The 18,565-nt window shown below is 37.0% G+C and overlaps 1 long non-coding RNA gene across 1 annotated transcript in view; it reads left to right on the top strand.

Annotated features, from left to right (window-relative positions):
* The first annotated feature begins 200 nt into the window (after positions 1–200).
* Positions 201–18,565, top strand: part of LOC311430182 — a 44,559-nt gene continuing 26,194 nt past the window's right edge. The window contains exon 1 of the long non-coding RNA XR_014688606.1: positions 201–254. This is a non-coding gene — a long non-coding RNA (uncharacterized lncRNA). The remainder of the gene's footprint in view (positions 255–18,565) is intronic.

Below are 18,565 nucleotides of genomic sequence, written 5' to 3'. Positions count from 1 at the left end.
GCTTTTGCTGAGCAGTGCTTGCACAGCGTTAAAGCTTCCTCTGTTTGTCGCTTTGACCCCCCTGGAAATAAGTTTGTGAGCAAGCAAGAATTAGGAGGGGCCACAACCAGGACATCTGACCCCAGCTGGCCAAAGGGATATTCCACATCATATGACACTATGGTCAGCTATTTTAAAAAAGGAGATGATGGACAGTCTTCAAACGCAGACATTACTCAGAGACTGGCTGGGCATTGGTCTGTTTGTGGGAAGTGGTGAGTAGTTGTCTGCACCACTTGTTCTTGGTTGTTGGTTTTTGTTGTTGGGTTTTTGGTTGGTTGGTTGGTTTTGTTGGTTTTGTTGGTGTTGTTATTGTTTGTTTGTTTATTTTTCTTTCACTTATTAAACTGTTTTTATCTTAGAAATTTTCTTACTTTTGCTCTTCCTATTTCCCCCCCACACACACACTCCAGGGTCAGGGTGGGCAGTGATTTAGAGGCTGTATGGGTGCTTAGCTGCTGGTTAGGACCAACACACACCACTGCATGTCCTGCATGTCAATAAAAAAGGCTCTAATTTCCTAGGCTGTGTTAGACCTATAGCTGATCATTAATTACTATGGCTCATTTTAAAAATTATGCAGTATTGTAGACCCATTCTTCTTTAACTTACATTAGCACAAATAATCAACACAAAGATTGAGAGCATACTAAGGATGAATCCAGTTTGAAAATGATTATTAATAATTGTTGAACAGATCACACTAGTCTGTTATAACATCCCTGACTTCATATATATCCTGGAGTCTGGTTGTCTTTTGGTGAATGACATTGGACAGTACAAAGCTGTTATGAAGAACCGTCAGGATTCCTTTGCAGAAGGCTAGCAAGATTACCTATATATTGATATAGATAATTCTCCACTTTACCTATACAGATGACCTGTAGCTCATAAAAAGCGTTAATTGCATTTCCGAATTATATATACAAAAAGAATGTAAGCTTATGTAAAATTAAATGCGTGCCAGTTTTCCAGTGTTGCAAGAAATCTTAGCAAATAATGTGGATAAACTAGGACCAATGACAAGCACCAACACACATTCCTAACACCCTCTTCTTGGTACTCAAATAGCTTAACACAGATCTGGGAGGTATTATTTAAGATAACAAAGGCTGTAGGAATGCAGAAACATAGTATTAGAATAAATAAGATAAGGTTGCCTGACTAGACTAGTGCTTGCTTTGATAGGAAATGAGAAAATTTGGTGGGAGAATGAAAACTGTTTAGAATAGTGCCAAAGAACAAGATGCCTAGGCATAATATTTTTCTGGCCAACTCAGAACCAATGATTTTGTTGCTGCCAAATCTAACAATTAGAGTTTTGCACTCTGACATATCACTCACTAATACCTGAGTGATGCATAAGTTAGAGGCTTAGTAATTTGCCACCTGCTGTGTGAGTTTCTGCATCTGAGCACATGCACACTATCCCCATAGCAAAGTAGAATGTTCTTTCTTAAATTCTGTATCAAAAAAATGTATGAGTTGCATCAGAAATTTATGCAAAAAATAATTTCAGCAATTCTTATTTCAGCATTAGAATTTCCGTTCTTATACATCTAGATAGCTGTAAGTGAGCTTGTTAGGAGAGAGAAATTAAGGTCTTGTGAAAAGTTGGGTCAGCTGAAACTGAAACCATGCAGAAATTGATGGCAATAACCAGAATTAAAGTAAACTATGTTTACTTAAAAAAAAAAAAAAACGTGGGGGTGAGGAGGAAGGGAGAGGGTGAGGTCTGTAAGTCTCTAGTGTCACTAAAAGGTCCATATTCACTCACACTTTTCAACTTAAACACAATTCCACATAGAGGAAAGAGAGCATTGACAGTGCATGGACTAATGGAGAAAAATACTTATGAAATTATATTTCATGTATTCAATGCATTCAGTGTTTAATACCTCACTCCCTTGCATAACTATAATGAACTAAGTTCTTTTTGACTTTTTCTAATAGGTACATCACAATAAAAATAATGAAATTATGGAACTGAATGGGGAAAATAATTGCAAATTGTGAATACTTGGTTATTATGTTTTCCCTTTAAAACTGTCTGATGTGTAGCCTGGATGACCCACTGCAGTCTTGTAAATGGGAACTCCTTTTGTGAATAGAATTAAAATGATTTCCCAGATGATTTCATGTTTTTTCCTGTGGAGTAGGGTCACTGAGACATCACACATCAGTGTCTGGCTGTGATATATCATCATTTGCAACAATTTCCACATTTTAAATAAACATTACCAACTGCTCAGTTTCTTGAGTTCTCAATTACATGTAACTAATCTTTGGCAGTTGGACTCAATGGTCCTTGTGGGTCCCTTCCAACTCAGCATATTCAATGACTTTATGTGATTAGAAGTCAGTATTGCCCTCTCAGCCACACATACAATATATGTGGGAGTACTCAGGGCTGTCTGCTGCTGTCCCACATTTAACCTTGGGAATTGTGATAGGAATCATAATGTCCCCAGTCTTTCCCTTCCAGCCATTGGGTGTAGCTCAAAAGCAAAAAGTGCCTGCAAAACTTTTGAAGAAGGGTGGAAATCCCTCTTAGCATGGAAATCCCCTTTAGCATCCAGAGACTGTACTTTTTTTTTTTTTTTTTTTTTTGCAATTGTTTCATTGAAAAGACAGAATTTGACTCACCATTTGGGATTTGACTCCTTAGCCACTCATGTGTGGTAAGTTCTTTGCAGTCAGCCTGCCTGTCATATCTTCTATGGAGCAGTCTGGAAACAGTTTTTCAGGAATTTTTCATCTTATTTTCATCTCCCTGAGATGATTAGGAGGATGACTGTGGTTCCAAACTTGGGAAGGAAAGATGGCTTCGCAGTATATTGACAAAGTGTGTTGCTGCACATTGAAGATAAGAAAAATCTATTTGACCCTAAAAGATGAGCACTGCCATAGTTGCTGGGAGCAATGACATATACAGTCTACAGCATAACAAATGTTGCTAGGTATAAGCACAAGCTGAAGCTGTTGTTACTAAGCTATCCTTAATTCATCTTGATGCAATGCTTAGTTAACAAGACTGATGCAAGAAGCACTAGTTATAACCATGGGCACAGATAAACAATATGAGTGGAGGTGACTTCAATAGATGGTATTTAGTAGTCATAGGCCTTCATATATTTTATGGACTTCTGGTTTTAGTTTATTCAGGAACCTTTTAGTGGTTGGGCCCATGTTAAAAAGGTCATAGGCGTACGACCAACCCAGCTTAAGCACCAGCTGCTGGAATGACTCATCCCAGATTTTCCCTTTTGGAAAAACAAATGTCTCAAACTAAAAATAGCTGTTTCATTTTTGTCTTGATTTTGTTTAATTTTTCTCCCACAGATGGATTTTTATTTATTTTTGTCTACAAATAAAGTTTTTTAAGAAAACATATGTAAGACAAGATTTCAAGATTCTTACTAAATCATTTATTTTCTTCAGGCACGTATAATCTAACTTCCCTACAGCACAGGGTCACTTCATGCCATTAAAAGTTATCTTAAAATGTTCACTACAGTAGGATTTGGCAAGTTGATGCTCAGAATAATTTTCTGAATTGAAAGTCAATATTCAGATCTTTCAGGAAGCTTGCAGAGCATATCACCCTTTAAGGGTTCTTTTAAGGAAAACAGCACAGGCATTTTGTGTGTACATATTCAGCCTTAAAAATATAAAAACATCATACACAGAATGTTAAAAAAAAAAAAAAAAAGTATGGTTATTAGATGCACGTCAGCTGTGGGAAAGTACTTGCTCTAGTTACTCAAAGTGTTTTGCATTGAGAGAGGTTTGTGGGGTTGTTACAATGATGTTCAGGTCATACTTCATAGTGAAGCTCTTCAGACACAGTTTTTTCTCCAGAAAGAGTTACAAAGATGTTCAGCAAATTGCACACCTTTTCCTTTTTTTTTTTTTTTAAAGAGCAACTCTTTATTCATATTTAATGTTCAGGTCACTACTACTATGCAGTGAAACTGTAACATATTAATAGGATCTGGAAGTAGTCTTGAAGTCTCATGTATTTTTCAACATATTGAAATGTATCAATGTATCTCAGCATATTTTACTGGTATGTTGCATTGTCATTTTCCATCAAGTAAAGAACAAGAAGCAAAGGAGGGAGACACACATTCCTCCTATGAGTACTGCAGTAACAACAATTACAATTAGAATGAGAGGCATTAATTGCAATTAGTTAAACTATCCTCCTCTATCACAAATTGTTTTGCTGCAGAATCAGACAGCTCCTGCCTCCCCAAAAAACAGATATCCATCCTGAAATACAATTTGAAATCTAGTCATGTAGTAGGCTCCATCAGAGCTTTAACTGCAGAGTAAGTGAGAATTGCACCAAAGCCAATACAACTTTTTCCTACATGCTATTCAGTGCCTTTTTTTTAAAAAAAAAAAAAAAAAAAAAAAAAAAAAAAAAAAACATTTTTTTTTTTTTTTTTTCCTGTACACAGAAGCAGGAGACATCAGGTCACATTTAATAATTGTATGTAATTTTAAAAAGCTGTTTTCTGTCACAAGGGAAGACTGACTCAGTTCAGTTTATCTAAACCATCATTTTAATCAGTTTCCCTCTTCATCACAGCCTCTAAAATGAATTTATTTACCATCTTGTATAACCTTAATGCCATATTTAATATTTTTACTGAGAAAAAAATAATATATTATCTTCATATGTATTTATCTGAGAGAAAGTAGAAGTTGGCATATATTGTTAAAGACTTGATTTTTCTATTGATGTGTTGGAGACTGAAGAATGATGTGTTACTTGCTCACAATTAGTTTTGAGAGTTGTCTCAGTGTGGTAATTAATAACTTTTGACCAAGTCATCATTGGCCAAAATTTAAAGACAGTTAGATGCTCAGATATGTAGATGGATATTAATGAAGTCACACTGGGCAGATGACTAAAAAAAAATGATAAAATAGCCCTATGACCTTTACAACTATAACTTCACAACCTTTCTAATATCTATTTCCCCTGACCCTTCCACCCTCAAGACAGAAATTTAACTTTAAAAAATCTTTGAATTTTTCAGTTACTGCTTGTTTTTTTTTTTTTTTACTTCAAATCAGCTGTTCTAAGCAAGTGAAATGTTGTCATTTTAGTGGACAGCTGGACTGAAAGAACAAATATATAAAGGTCTTCTCTTCACAGTGTAAACACAATGATACCGAACTGTAGAAAAAAATTAATGCTCTCAGTATGATGCAAAAAAAATTGTAAAAAGGTGTATTGAATATTCAAGGATTAAAATGTTTCCCAGTTTTTCTTCAGAAAAAAAAAAAAAAAGAGAGAGAGAGAGAGATCAGGAATGCACAAAATCATTAAATACAAAATCATTAAATTTTGAGATTGCTATGACACAACATTAAAAAAAAATAGTGGTGGTAGTAGTAGTAGTAGAAGTAGTAGTAGTAATAGTAGTAGTAGAACAAGAACAAGAACAAAAGAACAAGAACACGAACAAGAACAAGAACAAGAACAAGAACAAGAACGAGAACAAGAACAAGAACAAAACACTTTTCAGCTTAGTAAGAAAACACAAACCTTATTATAGTTTAGCTCCAAGGTTCATTTTAGAGAACCATAGTTCTTCAAACTGTATTAAAAAAGAATGTGGTTTTACATTCTTATTAGTTTAAGATGCATCTGAAATCTTCAAAGACAGTATTCTGCTTTTTTCCTACAAATTTTCCTTCTGAGACCAATATTAAAAATATAGAATTTCCTCAAATTACTGGATTTAGCAACACATTTCTCAGAGCAATTATATGTTAATGTGATAATCTGATTTCAAAATATAGCCCAGCTTAACTATTGCTTATCGTATTGTTGGGCCTGTTTGAGGAAGTGGGCAAAAGAACACAGATGGATCAACCAAGCATCTGCTGCATGATTTAATACTCAAGCAACTGTGAAGTATTTAACTCATCTGTTAACAGGAAGGTTTTTAGCACAATATTGCCTTGAAAATACTGGTGATGCCAACTGCAATCAAGAAAAATGGTGTCATTCCACCACCTTTCATTCCTAGAGCTCTTACAGAACCATGTGTAGGGCTGACATTCTTTGGTTAGCTGGATTTACTATTCACCCAAGTATAAAACTAATGGATTACCTCTTATATTAAATAAGACCATTCGTTGCTTTTTACCATATAAGTAAATGATATAACATTTTTTCAGAGGTGTAAGACAAGTTGAAACACTTACTATGAGATGTAATGCAAAATTTAGTTTCTAAGCCAGATTTTTGTTGATGTTGTTTTGTTCTTATTGTTTTTTCTTGAAGGTAAGCAAGTAGCATGTACAGATAAAATTTAAGGTGCAGAAGAAAATTAATAACAACAAAAACTTCTTAACTCATGACATAAGTTAATTTTTATTAACGGAATTTTGAGAATGTTTCTCCCATGAGCCTATCATTGAATTACTATGTTATTAACACATTCCTATTTCATTCTGCATTCTCATTCTCCATGTTTATCACCATAGCACCTCAACATCTTAAGACTATTATATTGTTACACACTATTTGTTTTTCAACCTCCCCTCTAGCAAATAGGACTTGCAATTTTGCTGGTTGGCAACAAGGTTGCTGTGAATTTGATGAACAGGAAGGTATCCCTATGCATTTGTGTATCAAAAGACAAATCAAACGATATACACCTTTATTCTGATGCTAGGAGTTCATAAGATTTTGGGCAGATCCTCATTACTGCAAGATCCCTCACAGTACCATTACCTGATCCCCACATAAGACAGTATTTCCTATTATATTCCATCCTGGCAGAGAAATTTACCTATTGGTCACAGTCAGCATCTCTGGTCTTCAGCTCCTTTTTACTCTACCCCAGAGACAGGCCATTAGCTCTACGAGAAACAGGAGTTGAGAGAACAGAACAGGTTAGATATATGATTTACCTAGTCTAGTGCTGGCGGTAGCCTTTCCTCAAGTGGGAGGTTGGACTAAATGACCTCCAACTGTTCCTTCCAGCTATATTGCTATGATTATATATATAAGGAAGTTAAATATCATTGAGAGATGGTCTGAAGTGTTCTGTGCTGGGTCATTACTGAGTGAGACGTAATGGAGCTATTTATCTAGGTAACTAAAAGTGATAGAAAGTTATTCACAGGTTCTATTTTGAGAGAACTTAATATTAAGTAGAAAATCAAGACTGGTTCTTGACTACAGACTGTTTGGTCAACTCTGGTCCCATCTCTCCAGGCATTAATTTCTGTGCATTTAAAATGCATTCTGTTCTTTGAGATTCATCTTCTACATTTTTCATCTATAATCTGATATTGTCTTGGTAATGACAATAGAAATAAAACCACATCTGATGGACAGGTTCAAATGAAAGGCAGGGATAGACAATGAAGACAGTGTAACTATTCAGAGGATACTAAAATTTGTGAGACACCAGGTCTATGGCAAAAATACAGAAAGTGTGTAGGCTGAGAAAACAAAACATTTTTATCTTTATCATTTCCTTTCAATGCATTTGTAGGACAACATTAGAGTGCTAAGTAGAAGCAGTAATATGTATTAGCCAAGCATAAGTAGCTCTGCAGATTGCCAAATATTAGATGCTAATTATTCATTTAAATTTATCCCACCACTAGAAGACATATGACATGAAAAATTTTGAACAGAAGCAGGGATAAATCACTTTACCTGTTCTTGACACAACATTATTTATGAGTGATTTTGTTGTGCCACAATTTACCAGTTTTAAAAACTTTATAGAATCTTCTCTGGCCTATTTCATGAAATTGAACTGATATATTAAAACCTTAAAACTTTTTTTCTTTTTTTTCTGAAATCAAGTAGTCACATGAATCTCCTCTTCGTTCATGCCCTTCTCCCTACCAAATGACAGTCAAGCAGTTATTCCTGAAGTGATCAACCAGCTAAACTCAAAACAGCATTTTTCAAGCATGAGTAATATTTACCAGGAAAATTAAACTTTTTTTTTTTTGGTGGTCTCTTAAGACAATAAATTAAATGTAATTTCCTGACACCTTTTCAAGCAACAGGGTTATATTTACATATAGACACTTTCCAGAGGGCTCCTGAGAACTCAAAAAAATGTTGTTTCTACTGACACTTTTGTAAATGTATATTTGAAAACAAATCCACCTGCAGATCCACCATTTCAGAATCCTGAGCCTGCAGATTGGGCTCAGAATGCAAATTTATTGCTTAGATTAGCTCAGAGGACTTTCAATTATAATTACATGTCATGGGATAACAGGTTCTATGTAGGAATTCAGTTTGGCCTTGGAGTCAGCAGATTTACAATGCTTCCCCAAGTTAAGGCACACTATTTTAGATATCTAATTGGACTAAAGGAATATTTACTTTTGTATTGTTTTCACACTAGTAGGTACAAGTACTAAGCGTATTGTGACAATAATCAGTATCTCAGGAACCCAAATTCTATTTGAGAGTCATATTTGAGAGTCAAAAAAAAAAAAAAAGGCATAAAAATGTATATGGTAGAGAGAATAAGAAAATGCTAATAGACTTAGGTCCTTTATTAAAGACTGCCAAATTTTAGACAAACTGCCAAAATTAGGCTGATTGGGCTGTAGCCCCACCACCCACCACCTTCTCCCAAAAATGAAAAAAAAGAAAAAAAAATATGCTAAGAGACAAACTGGCTGTATGTCGTAAATGGACACATTTCTGCTTGCACTTCTAGAACTAACCACAAAATAAGATTAAATAAACTAGAAAAAAAAAAAAAAAAAAAAAAGAGAGAATAGATCTTAGGTTAAAGCTTAAATTTAGTTTGTCAAGAAACAGATGATTAGTACATTCACTTTTCACATTTGTAATAATGATATTTTCTGTCAGTGATTAGACCATAAAAATTCCAATCTGCAGTTATAATGAGATACTCACATTCTTATGGCTTGAGAGCTGAAGCTTGGTCAAGATTAAGCTTTCATAAGAGTCTCTTAATACTTAAACCATATAGGAACAACCTTATTAAAACTCTTTTCTCACTGTATGTTTACACAATTTCAAGGCTTATAGGTTTCTTTCAGGAAGTATTTGTGGTACTTATTTTGACTCATTTAGTGTTTCTGTAATTAGTTCTTTCTCTAAGTTCCTTTAAAATATGTTCTTTGGAGTACTGCAGATCCATTTCCTCAAACTCTCAGTTCTTAGCTCACATCTGGAAGTTGACAATATGTACCACCAGTGTAAAGTGCGAAAAGATCAAACATAAACATAAAACCTGTTGAGCTTTCCTCAGCTGTCCTCATCCCACCTTTATACAACAGTTTGTGTGAAGAACAGTAACCTAACGGTAGTCAAGCCTATATGTTTCCAAAACATGCCCTACACACCAGGCTGTAGGCTATTCTTTATTGGAGGTACTGTCATTCTTGCACATTGGAGCTGCCCCCCTTTGCACAAAGGGCAACGTGATTCTCTGGCTTTGTCATGTACTTTGAAGTATGCCCTGATGTTGAGAATAGTCATGTTCAGTTGCTGGTATTTCTACCCCAAAAAAGTGCAAAGTTTCAAAAGAGAGTGCTGCTTGCTGCTGCTTAAAGAGTGCCCAGATATCAAGATTTTTTTTTAAGAGCCAGTCCTGTTTCTCTTAAAATAAAAGGTTTAGCTAGTTGCCCACAGGGTGATGTAAAGTAGAATGAAGTGCCTACAATCTGGAGCGAAGGAGTGTGCTATAGATATATTCATTTTCTAGTGGTTAGCATAAGTTACTCCTTCCTCAGATCATAGCTACCTGTAGGCATCATCTCTGAGGAACCTAATTTTCACATAGTTTCTCAGTTTTAGAAGCCATACTCACAGTTGCAGCATTTTCAGATTTTTGCCCAGTTCCTAAGACTCTTCTGGGGAGCAGGCAAAATGATTGGCTGCCTACTTACAGGTGTTCTTCTGCCTGTGACAGAACTGTACTGTGTCCCTGTTTAATATTGACTTCTGTCTGAAATACCCATTTCCACAAAAATTTCCCATAGACCACTGAATAGGAATCTACTAATGTGTGTTTTATCACACTGATAGAGAGAATATAGAATACTTCAAAAAGCAACTTATCCAAATTAATATAATACGAATAGCAAAGCTTCCATTATCACCTACCTCACAGCATGTCAGCTTTAGTTTTAGATGTCACAGAGCTATTTTGTTAAAATCTAAGAACCATTCAACTTCAGCAAAGACAGGGTCATCTGAGAAGCTGATAGCACTAATCCTACCTTCAGTGACAGTGCTGTTTCATGTTATGAATGACTTGAGATGGAGCAGAAATGGAGGATACCCTTGAAGGTGTCCATAAACATGAGTATGAAGACACTCAGATTCAGTTCAGATGCTTAAATATAGACATCTAGTGCCTGGCCTGCACATGCTAGACCAGATGTGGGTTCTGTATCACATCTGCCAACCTTGCATGCATTGCTCACATTGTCTGTATACTCAGATGGTGCTTGATATCTGTTTAGGCAGCAGAATCACACCCCTGGGCTGGGATCCAGTTCAAGATTAGGAGATTTAAAATTAATTGTCTGTAAATATGTACACCACTGGAAACCTGCTACCTATGTACAACTCTTTAAAAGTATATGTGCTCATCCTAGACATTAGTAAAAGCTTTCCAAAATTTGAGCCCCATACACAAGTAAAAATCATTTTAATAAGAAGCCACGGACTTTACATTTACACAGCTATACAGGTTCCCTTGACTTGTCCACAATTCTCTTAGCTTGAGATGATTTTAGCATGTCACAGCTGTGATAGCAATTGTTTACTGGGCAGACAGCTCTATCCTAAATTGTTTTAGCTTTAGTTTATCTGTGTGCATTTGTGCTGTGCAATGACTACTGCTAACTAATAGGTAATGATAACGAGTAGTTTTTCTCTGTAGAGTGAACTCCTTATGATTCTTGGATAAAAATGTGGCACAGTATAGCAGCAGACAGATACCAAAAGCCCCAGGACTGTAAACATAAAAGGTAATGGTCAATTACTGGTCACTATAGGAGTTCAAACGTGTGTCTGCTAAAACAGTTTTAACAATAATAAAAGAGAACAGAAAAATAAACAAAATATGGAATTGGGAATCACTGGAGATAAAGTAAGTATACTGTAGTAGTGTATAAAAAAGTCTGAGTAGACCCCAGATTGAAGAATACCGGTGTCATACTCTTCCCAGCAAAGGACTCAGGACACTGTTGACTTCTTGAAAACTCCCTGCACCATCCTCTCAAAAGGGCTGCAGACAGAAGGTGACAGAGGATGAATGAACAGAACAGCTGGGAAAAGAGATATATACTAGAAAGTTTGTGTACATCTGACCTCACTGTATTGTTAGCTCTAAGTGTTAGCATTATTGTAACTGAATGAACAACTTTGTATTTTGCTTGTTGTTTAGAGTTTAGACTAATGATAGATAACTGGCTTCACCTGGGAAGCTTAGTCTTCATCAAAATTCTCAGTGTAACAATCTTCACATTTTGTCTTATTTGTTTTTAATCTGTAATTCAGATTTAATCTTCTCCTTCACCCTTCCATCCTTTCCCTTCAAAATGTGCAAACCAAAACTTTCAATTACTTGCTGGTTTTTTAGTAAAATTAATGTACCTACTTGGCCATTTCCCCAGCAGTTCCATAGTGTCCTGCATGATAAGAAAATTACCAAAATGTTAATTTAACCAAGTTATTATTTTATAAAAGCTAGTCTGTTATGTCTCTGTTTATCAACAAGCAAATACTTTGCCTTCATGAGGAAGGCAATTAACTCACTGAAATGTCTGACACATTGTTCCATTAAAATCCATCAAGTGAGAAGAAGGAATTCAGTAAATTACTTCCACTCATCCCGTGGAGAATACACTGACGTGGAGGCCCTCTCTCCATGCCAAGAGAATACAAGAGCTCTCTGATGGTGGGCTGCCAAGAGCAGAGGGAATTCTCCCATGGCTTAGTGCCAGCCCGGCATCTCCTACATTGTGCTCAGGCTGTTAACGTCAGATGGAAAGTCAAGGCCAGGGCAGCCCTGTGTCCAAAAGCACTCACGTCACCACAGCTGCTGGCAACAGCAGAGGATGGAGCAAAATCAGGCTTCTCAGACCTGTGCTAAGGGCCAGCCTGGCCACCAGCTGAATCAGAAAACAGACGTTGCAAGGGAGAGTGCAGCCAACTCCGTGCTCCTCCACAAAGTTGCACCATGGCACCAGGGGCAGAGCAGAGAGCTGGAACCCAAGTCTCCTGGTGCAGTGCATTTCCTTGACCAGGATGCTGGCTCTACCAGTTTGCACAGTGCCTTTTTTTCCCCCAGACTACAGACACCAGTTTCCTTAGGAGTCATGCTCAATAGCTGTTCTTGTTTGTGTTACACTGAACATGCACTGGGACAGGAAGTCACAGCACTTCCAATGCATTGACAACAAAAAAAATATAAAAAGATACTCTCTGCGCAATGAGGCATAACTTCATGCGTCAAAGCATTAATTGTTAATAGATAAAAGCTTCACTTGACTCCAAAAAATCCCCATTTTTTTCTTAAGTACTTTCCTTTATCTCTGAAACAGATCAGTAAACACTGGAGGAATCTTTCTACTGCCTGAACATAGGCTTAAATCCCATTTTGGTTGCCCTAATGTGCTCTGGCCTCCATATGCTGCCTGTATGCCATACATTATATCCGTATCTTACCTACAAGGCCTGTGAGGAGCTCTCAGACAACCTAGGACATCTCACATGGAAAGAGAAAGTTTTCCAGGGTTGGAAATGACATCCTGCTCTGAAGTTCATTAACACCATCTTCAGAGCAAAGAGTGGTCTCTCTTACAGAAAACAAATAGTAGTTACGTGTCTCTCCTTTGTACTGTGATTTTAGGTGTATAAAAACTCTCTTAAGCATACATAATTTGTCGTTCCTTATTACAACAAGAATTTCAATGCTGTGTTTTTCATCCTCATTAGAATCTATTGTACCAAATACTGATTGAACAAGACCTTAGAAAAAATAACACCATTTAAGTGACATTTACTGTTGATATCTCCATGAGAAATTATCATTATTTGGGAAAAAAAAAAAAAAAAAAAAAAAAGAAAAATTATTTGTATGTCCATCTTTGCATAAAACATACTTCTGTAGGCAAACTCTATTTCTTTTTATTATTTTTTTTCCCTATATAGTCATATTTTGCTGTGAGTTTGGGGCTACCATTGAAAAATGCAATGAAATACTTCCTGTAACAGGTTCCAGGACAAACCCAAGGTGACTGAAACCAGATTCTTCAATGGTCCAGGACTGTGAAGATCAATCTGTGACACAGGTAGCAAAGGTGTCATGTTTCCAGGTTTAGAGCAGTGGGTATTTGGATTGACACAGGACCTGACATCAAGGTATGTCTGTATCTCTGCAGCTACCTGAAAGAAGAATGGCAGTCTCTTCTCAGGTGACAAGTGGTAGGACATGAGGAAATGGTATCAGAGACTGCCAGAGAGTTTTAGATTGGATAATAGGAAGAATTTCTCCAGAGAGGGGCTAATTAAGCATTGGAATGGGCTGCCAAAGGAAATGTTAGAGTCCTCCTCCCTGGAGGTATTTAAGAGATGTGTGGATGTGGCACTAAGGTACATGCTTTAGTAATGGAACTCAGTAGGTCAGGCTGGTGGGTGGACTTGATGATCCTGAAAGTTTTTTCCAACCTATATAATTCTATGATTTCTTGATCCTGATGTTGGGAGTAGGGTAGGAACAAGACCATACTCTCAGTGATTATCCAGTTTGTGTTGTCAGTACTGCACTTTAAGTCCACTAGATAGGACCACCAAAACAATTTTTCTAGAGAATAATTTCTGCAGGAAGTCTATGTGATCCAACAGGCATTACTTTATACACCTCTCTGAAAGCCACATTCTGCTAAGTGGTCCTCACTGACTGTTTGCCTCAGGCTGTTTTGTTTCATCGGTCATCCACACATGAGGCTGTTTAGAAGCAGAACATACCAATACTATATAGCTAGGTGAAGGCCCTGTATCATTCAAGAGGAAAAGAACACTACTGCTATTTTATGTGAATAATGTGTTTGATTGCACAACTGTGCAAGAGGCACAAGGAGCTGTGTGGGTTACTGGCACGGAGAAGCCCTGGGTGGAGGTGAAAAGTTGCTATCTCCCCATTCGAGCTTTCATCCCATCCCATTACCTCATAGAGTAGACCGGTGAAAAGGAAAGAAGTTGCCAAGAGATCTGTTTCAGATTAGCTCCTTTGCTAATAACAGGAAAATGAGTACGTGAGCCAGTTACATCTGAGTCAGAGTCCAGCTCCCACCCTGCTCCAGGCAGGGCTCTTACTTGGCCTCTCACACAGGATGGATTCAGGGAAAAGCACTGGGTTTGGACTCCTAGGTAGGAGTTTCATCCCACACCCATGGCTGTGAACACCCATTGAGTGCCTATTAAAGCTGCAGTTAGATCATTCCTAACTCTGCCAGTTCCAGCCAGGCTTTGGGTGGTGGGGGCACACCACCTGAGGCCCTAAGAAGAGACAACTCCAGGCCCGAAAAAGCTCTAAGTGAATGAGCACAATGAAGCCAAAAATGAGAAATTCCTTTATTAGAAGTGGGAGTATAGGCATAGTATTCTCTGAACTGTAAATAGATGGAGGCGTAGATAGCTAGCCAGATGGAAGTGCCGACAACTAGCCAGCCATGAACACAACAGCTATTGCGAAGCCAGGAGGATGTATAGAATAAGGTCTGGAAACTTGGGAGACAGTGGCAAAGGGGAGAAGATGGACAAATGTATAGGAAATAGGGAATGAAGTGGGAGAAGAAAGTAGAAAAAAATATGAGGTTGCCAGAGACAGGCATTAAACTACTTAAATGTGATGTTAAAGTGCCCACTCATTTTTTTTAATTATTAAAGTTCCTTTCTTATTTTATATTTTTAAAGCTCACACCCTGTACTGATACCACTCAAGCAGGCACCTTAGACAGAGAAGCCAGTGTCTGCTGAGCCATTTGTTTATTTTCTGCTCATAATGAAAGACTTCCTCTGGAAAATAAAGTTGTGAAGTCTTTTTCTCTCCAAATGTACCTGCACAATACAGCTGAAGAGTTAGCTTTTCTTCTTTCACAAAATATTTTTTTTTTTTTGGTGCTCATTAAGATCCAGAGATTTTATCTGTAATTTTGCAAAACTTTCAATAAAATATAGTTTGACATAAGTTCCTTATATTTAACTCTGATCAAAGTTTTAGAAATCATCATTATGTCTGAAGAAAAAAAAAAAAAAAAAAAAAAAAAAAAGAAGAAAAGAAAAGAAAAAAAAAAGCAGAAACATTGCTTAAAGCACAGGGCTGTGGGCTGTAATTTCCTGAAATTAGTTGTATAAGAGAAGTTTTATTCCATAAAGCAAAACTACTTTTGGTTCAAAAAGCTAGCTCATAGCTACTAACAGAGGAAACACTAGTGACTGTTAATATATATAATTTATACCTAATTAATTTCAAAAGAATAATAAATGAAATCTGAAATGCATGCAGGAGTCCCTTCCTTTCAATCTACCCTTCAGCTCTAACCTTTTTACAACAAGTTCTGTCTCTCAGCATATTGCTTCCAACCAATTTTGGCAGCTGTTGTAATATAATCAATCATTGCACAGTAGAATATAAAGAAAGGTGGGCAAGAAGATCATCATCTCACCCAACACATGCAGTCAAGATGTCTCCATCGAGGACAGTCACTCAGTACTGCCCTTACAGACAAAAGAGAGGAAGACACACCCCAAGAAAAGTTTATCTCATAGAATCATCGACTCATTAAGGTTGGAAAAAAATTCCAAGGTCATCTGTTCCAACTGTCCTACTCTAACCCAAGCATTTAATGCATGGATATCTGAAATATGGTTTATCTGACCTACTTCTCTCCACTGCAGATGACTTTGTATTTAGAGGACTGTGCTTTACACCCAAAGGCAATCCCAGTCATGGTGACTACCTCCATGGCAGCAGAAGGCCTTCACTCCATGGCTACTGAGGAGAATCCTCATGCTGCTCCACTCCTTGCTGATCCATGGTCAGGAAAACCATTTCATGTCACAGAGAGCCCACACAGATTAATAGTTAAATTTATGGTAAAATTCCTGCTAGTCTTCATTCATTTTCCTCAATATATTAATATCCTGTTTTAAAAATCCAGTGGCATCCTGACCTGATGGTTCACATTCATTCACACCCTTTCCTATGCAGATCATTGTTATCAAACAATTGTAATCTAAGGACCACAATTAGCATACAGGAAATGAAATGTTTCATGAGTTGCTTACAGATTGGTTTGTTTTCATATTTTTTGGTTTTGCCAGAGTATGGCAGAAAAATGTTTCTAGCTTTTGAAGGCATTCTCACGGGATCAGCTCCATGCATTAATGGAAAATCATGTGGCCTGTGTTACCAATGAACATTAGATTGAAATGCAGAAAGAGACATATTCCAAGGTCACATGGATGTAAAAGAAGCCAAAATCAGCAGGACAGTTCCCACTTCTTAGGAAAGTACATCTGCTCCCTCCTACTGCACAACAAACAAGCGTTTGATGTGTTTATTTCATTAGGATTTTTCCCCCTTCTTTGACATCTTTAGTAGGTGGTCAGACTTAGGAAAAAGTTATCCATCCTTTGGTTTCATGCCTGCTCCTTATGTGACTAAATGACCTAGTACTTCACAGACAAAATGATGTTTTTTCTGTTGTGACAGTTTAGTAATTATTCCTTTCAAAACAGGATGCTCTACTCATTACTGCTCTGTACACTTAGTCTGACTAAACTGATTAGTGAATTTTTGGCTCTCTCAGTGGAGCTCTGTGAGACATAAATTGCAGTTGGTACAAAGGAATACCATGAGACCAGAACAGAGACTGCCTGTTACCTGTTAAGGATTTGCCCCTACATTTATATCAAATTCTTTCTGGATTGGTCAACAAACATCACAAAAGTAAAGCAGCAAAGTGGGATTAATCCTTTTCCTTTGTGTGCTCAGCTATTTTAGTTTAAATGGGAAGTCCTTTCTCAAATGCTAATGTCAATTTAACACTTACTTAAGAGAATTTGAAGTAAATAAACAGTGAAAATATTCTTATTTTATCTTGTAATATCATTTAGTTTCATTTGTGACATTATCTGCTTTGTGCTAAACCTTATACAGATATGTGTGTAAGGCAAGGCAGAGGAAGTCTGTCCCAGAAGTTGGGTGTTGGCTGTGACACTGTTTCTTCTGGCCGACGACTCTGCCATTTTTTCTTCCAGGGTGCCTGTGCAGTATGGGAATAAATATAGTTAGCTCCATATGAGGTATTCTTCCATGAGACCATGAGGCATATTCTTCCATGAGACATATTCTTCCATGAGGCCTTCTCTCAAAAAAAAAAAAAAAAAAAAAAAAAACATTCTTGATAGCAAAATTAGAACCAGTTAAGAATGTATCTCATCAATGCAAACCTTAAAACCTTAAGATGAAACCAATACTAAACTTTTCTCCAGGTTGTCACATAAAACCTACCTGAGACATAAAGTAGCTGCATGTGCAGAGGGCCATACCTCAGCAGTGCTTTTTTTGGGAGCACACCTGCAGCCTGAACCTCCTTGACAGCTGGCAGGGCTGTCTTCTCCATCTTATCCTGCCTCTGCTGGGGAAATCTATCCTTGCCTCCTTTTTAGGGGATTTCAAGAGAACAGAACTTCTTGTTCTTCTCTCACTTGGTTTTATTTTTGACTTCCTTTCTGCTTCTTTCATTTATCAAGAATCCAGCTTGAGGAACTGCAGCGACTCCAGCTGTGATGATTCACACTCCCAACTTCCCAGCTCTTTGCTGAGTTCCTTTCCCCTTCATGGGAATTCCTCAAGTTTACATGCCTGGCATAGTCCTTTAAGAGCACTTTCTTTTGGATTGACTGGATTTTTTCCAGATTACCACATATCCAAGACTGTAACAACAATTTGCAGGCAATATATTAGAAGAAATACCAATGTACTTACATCTTATTTAGTTTATAATTTCCATCTTGATAAAGGCTTCTCATAGAAACCACACATTGCACTTTAATAACCCAAAAGACAGACTTAGACCTTGAAGCTTTTCTAGACTACTTTTCTATTCTTTCTTCCTTCTTAGGAAGACATTTTGGGGAATCCAGTCATTTCAGGCAGATCTACTCCTGGTCAAATTGATGAAGATGATGACTTGCAGAGTGCCAGAGAGGCTAGAGAGGCTACATAGTCTGTCACATATAGATCCTAACAAACAATGTTTTGAATTAGGTTCTTTCATTTCCTAATGAAAATGAATATATATATATACATATATATAACATAAATAGCCAAAGAGCTATTGATTTCTAACTTTTGATTTCTAACTTTTCAAAACTAGACTACACTTTGCAGACCTGGTCTCCCCTTCTGCTGTTGTTACTCAGAGTCATGCCACTTGACTATATTTTCCTGCCAGGGATGCTCTA

The sequence above is a fragment of the Aythya ferina genome, assembly GCF_964211825.1.
Source record: "Aythya ferina genome assembly, chromosome: 1".
In the NCBI taxonomy this organism is placed as follows: Eukaryota; Metazoa; Chordata; class Aves; order Anseriformes; family Anatidae; genus Aythya; species Aythya ferina.
This window is presented reverse-complemented; position numbering and strand designations above follow the sequence as displayed.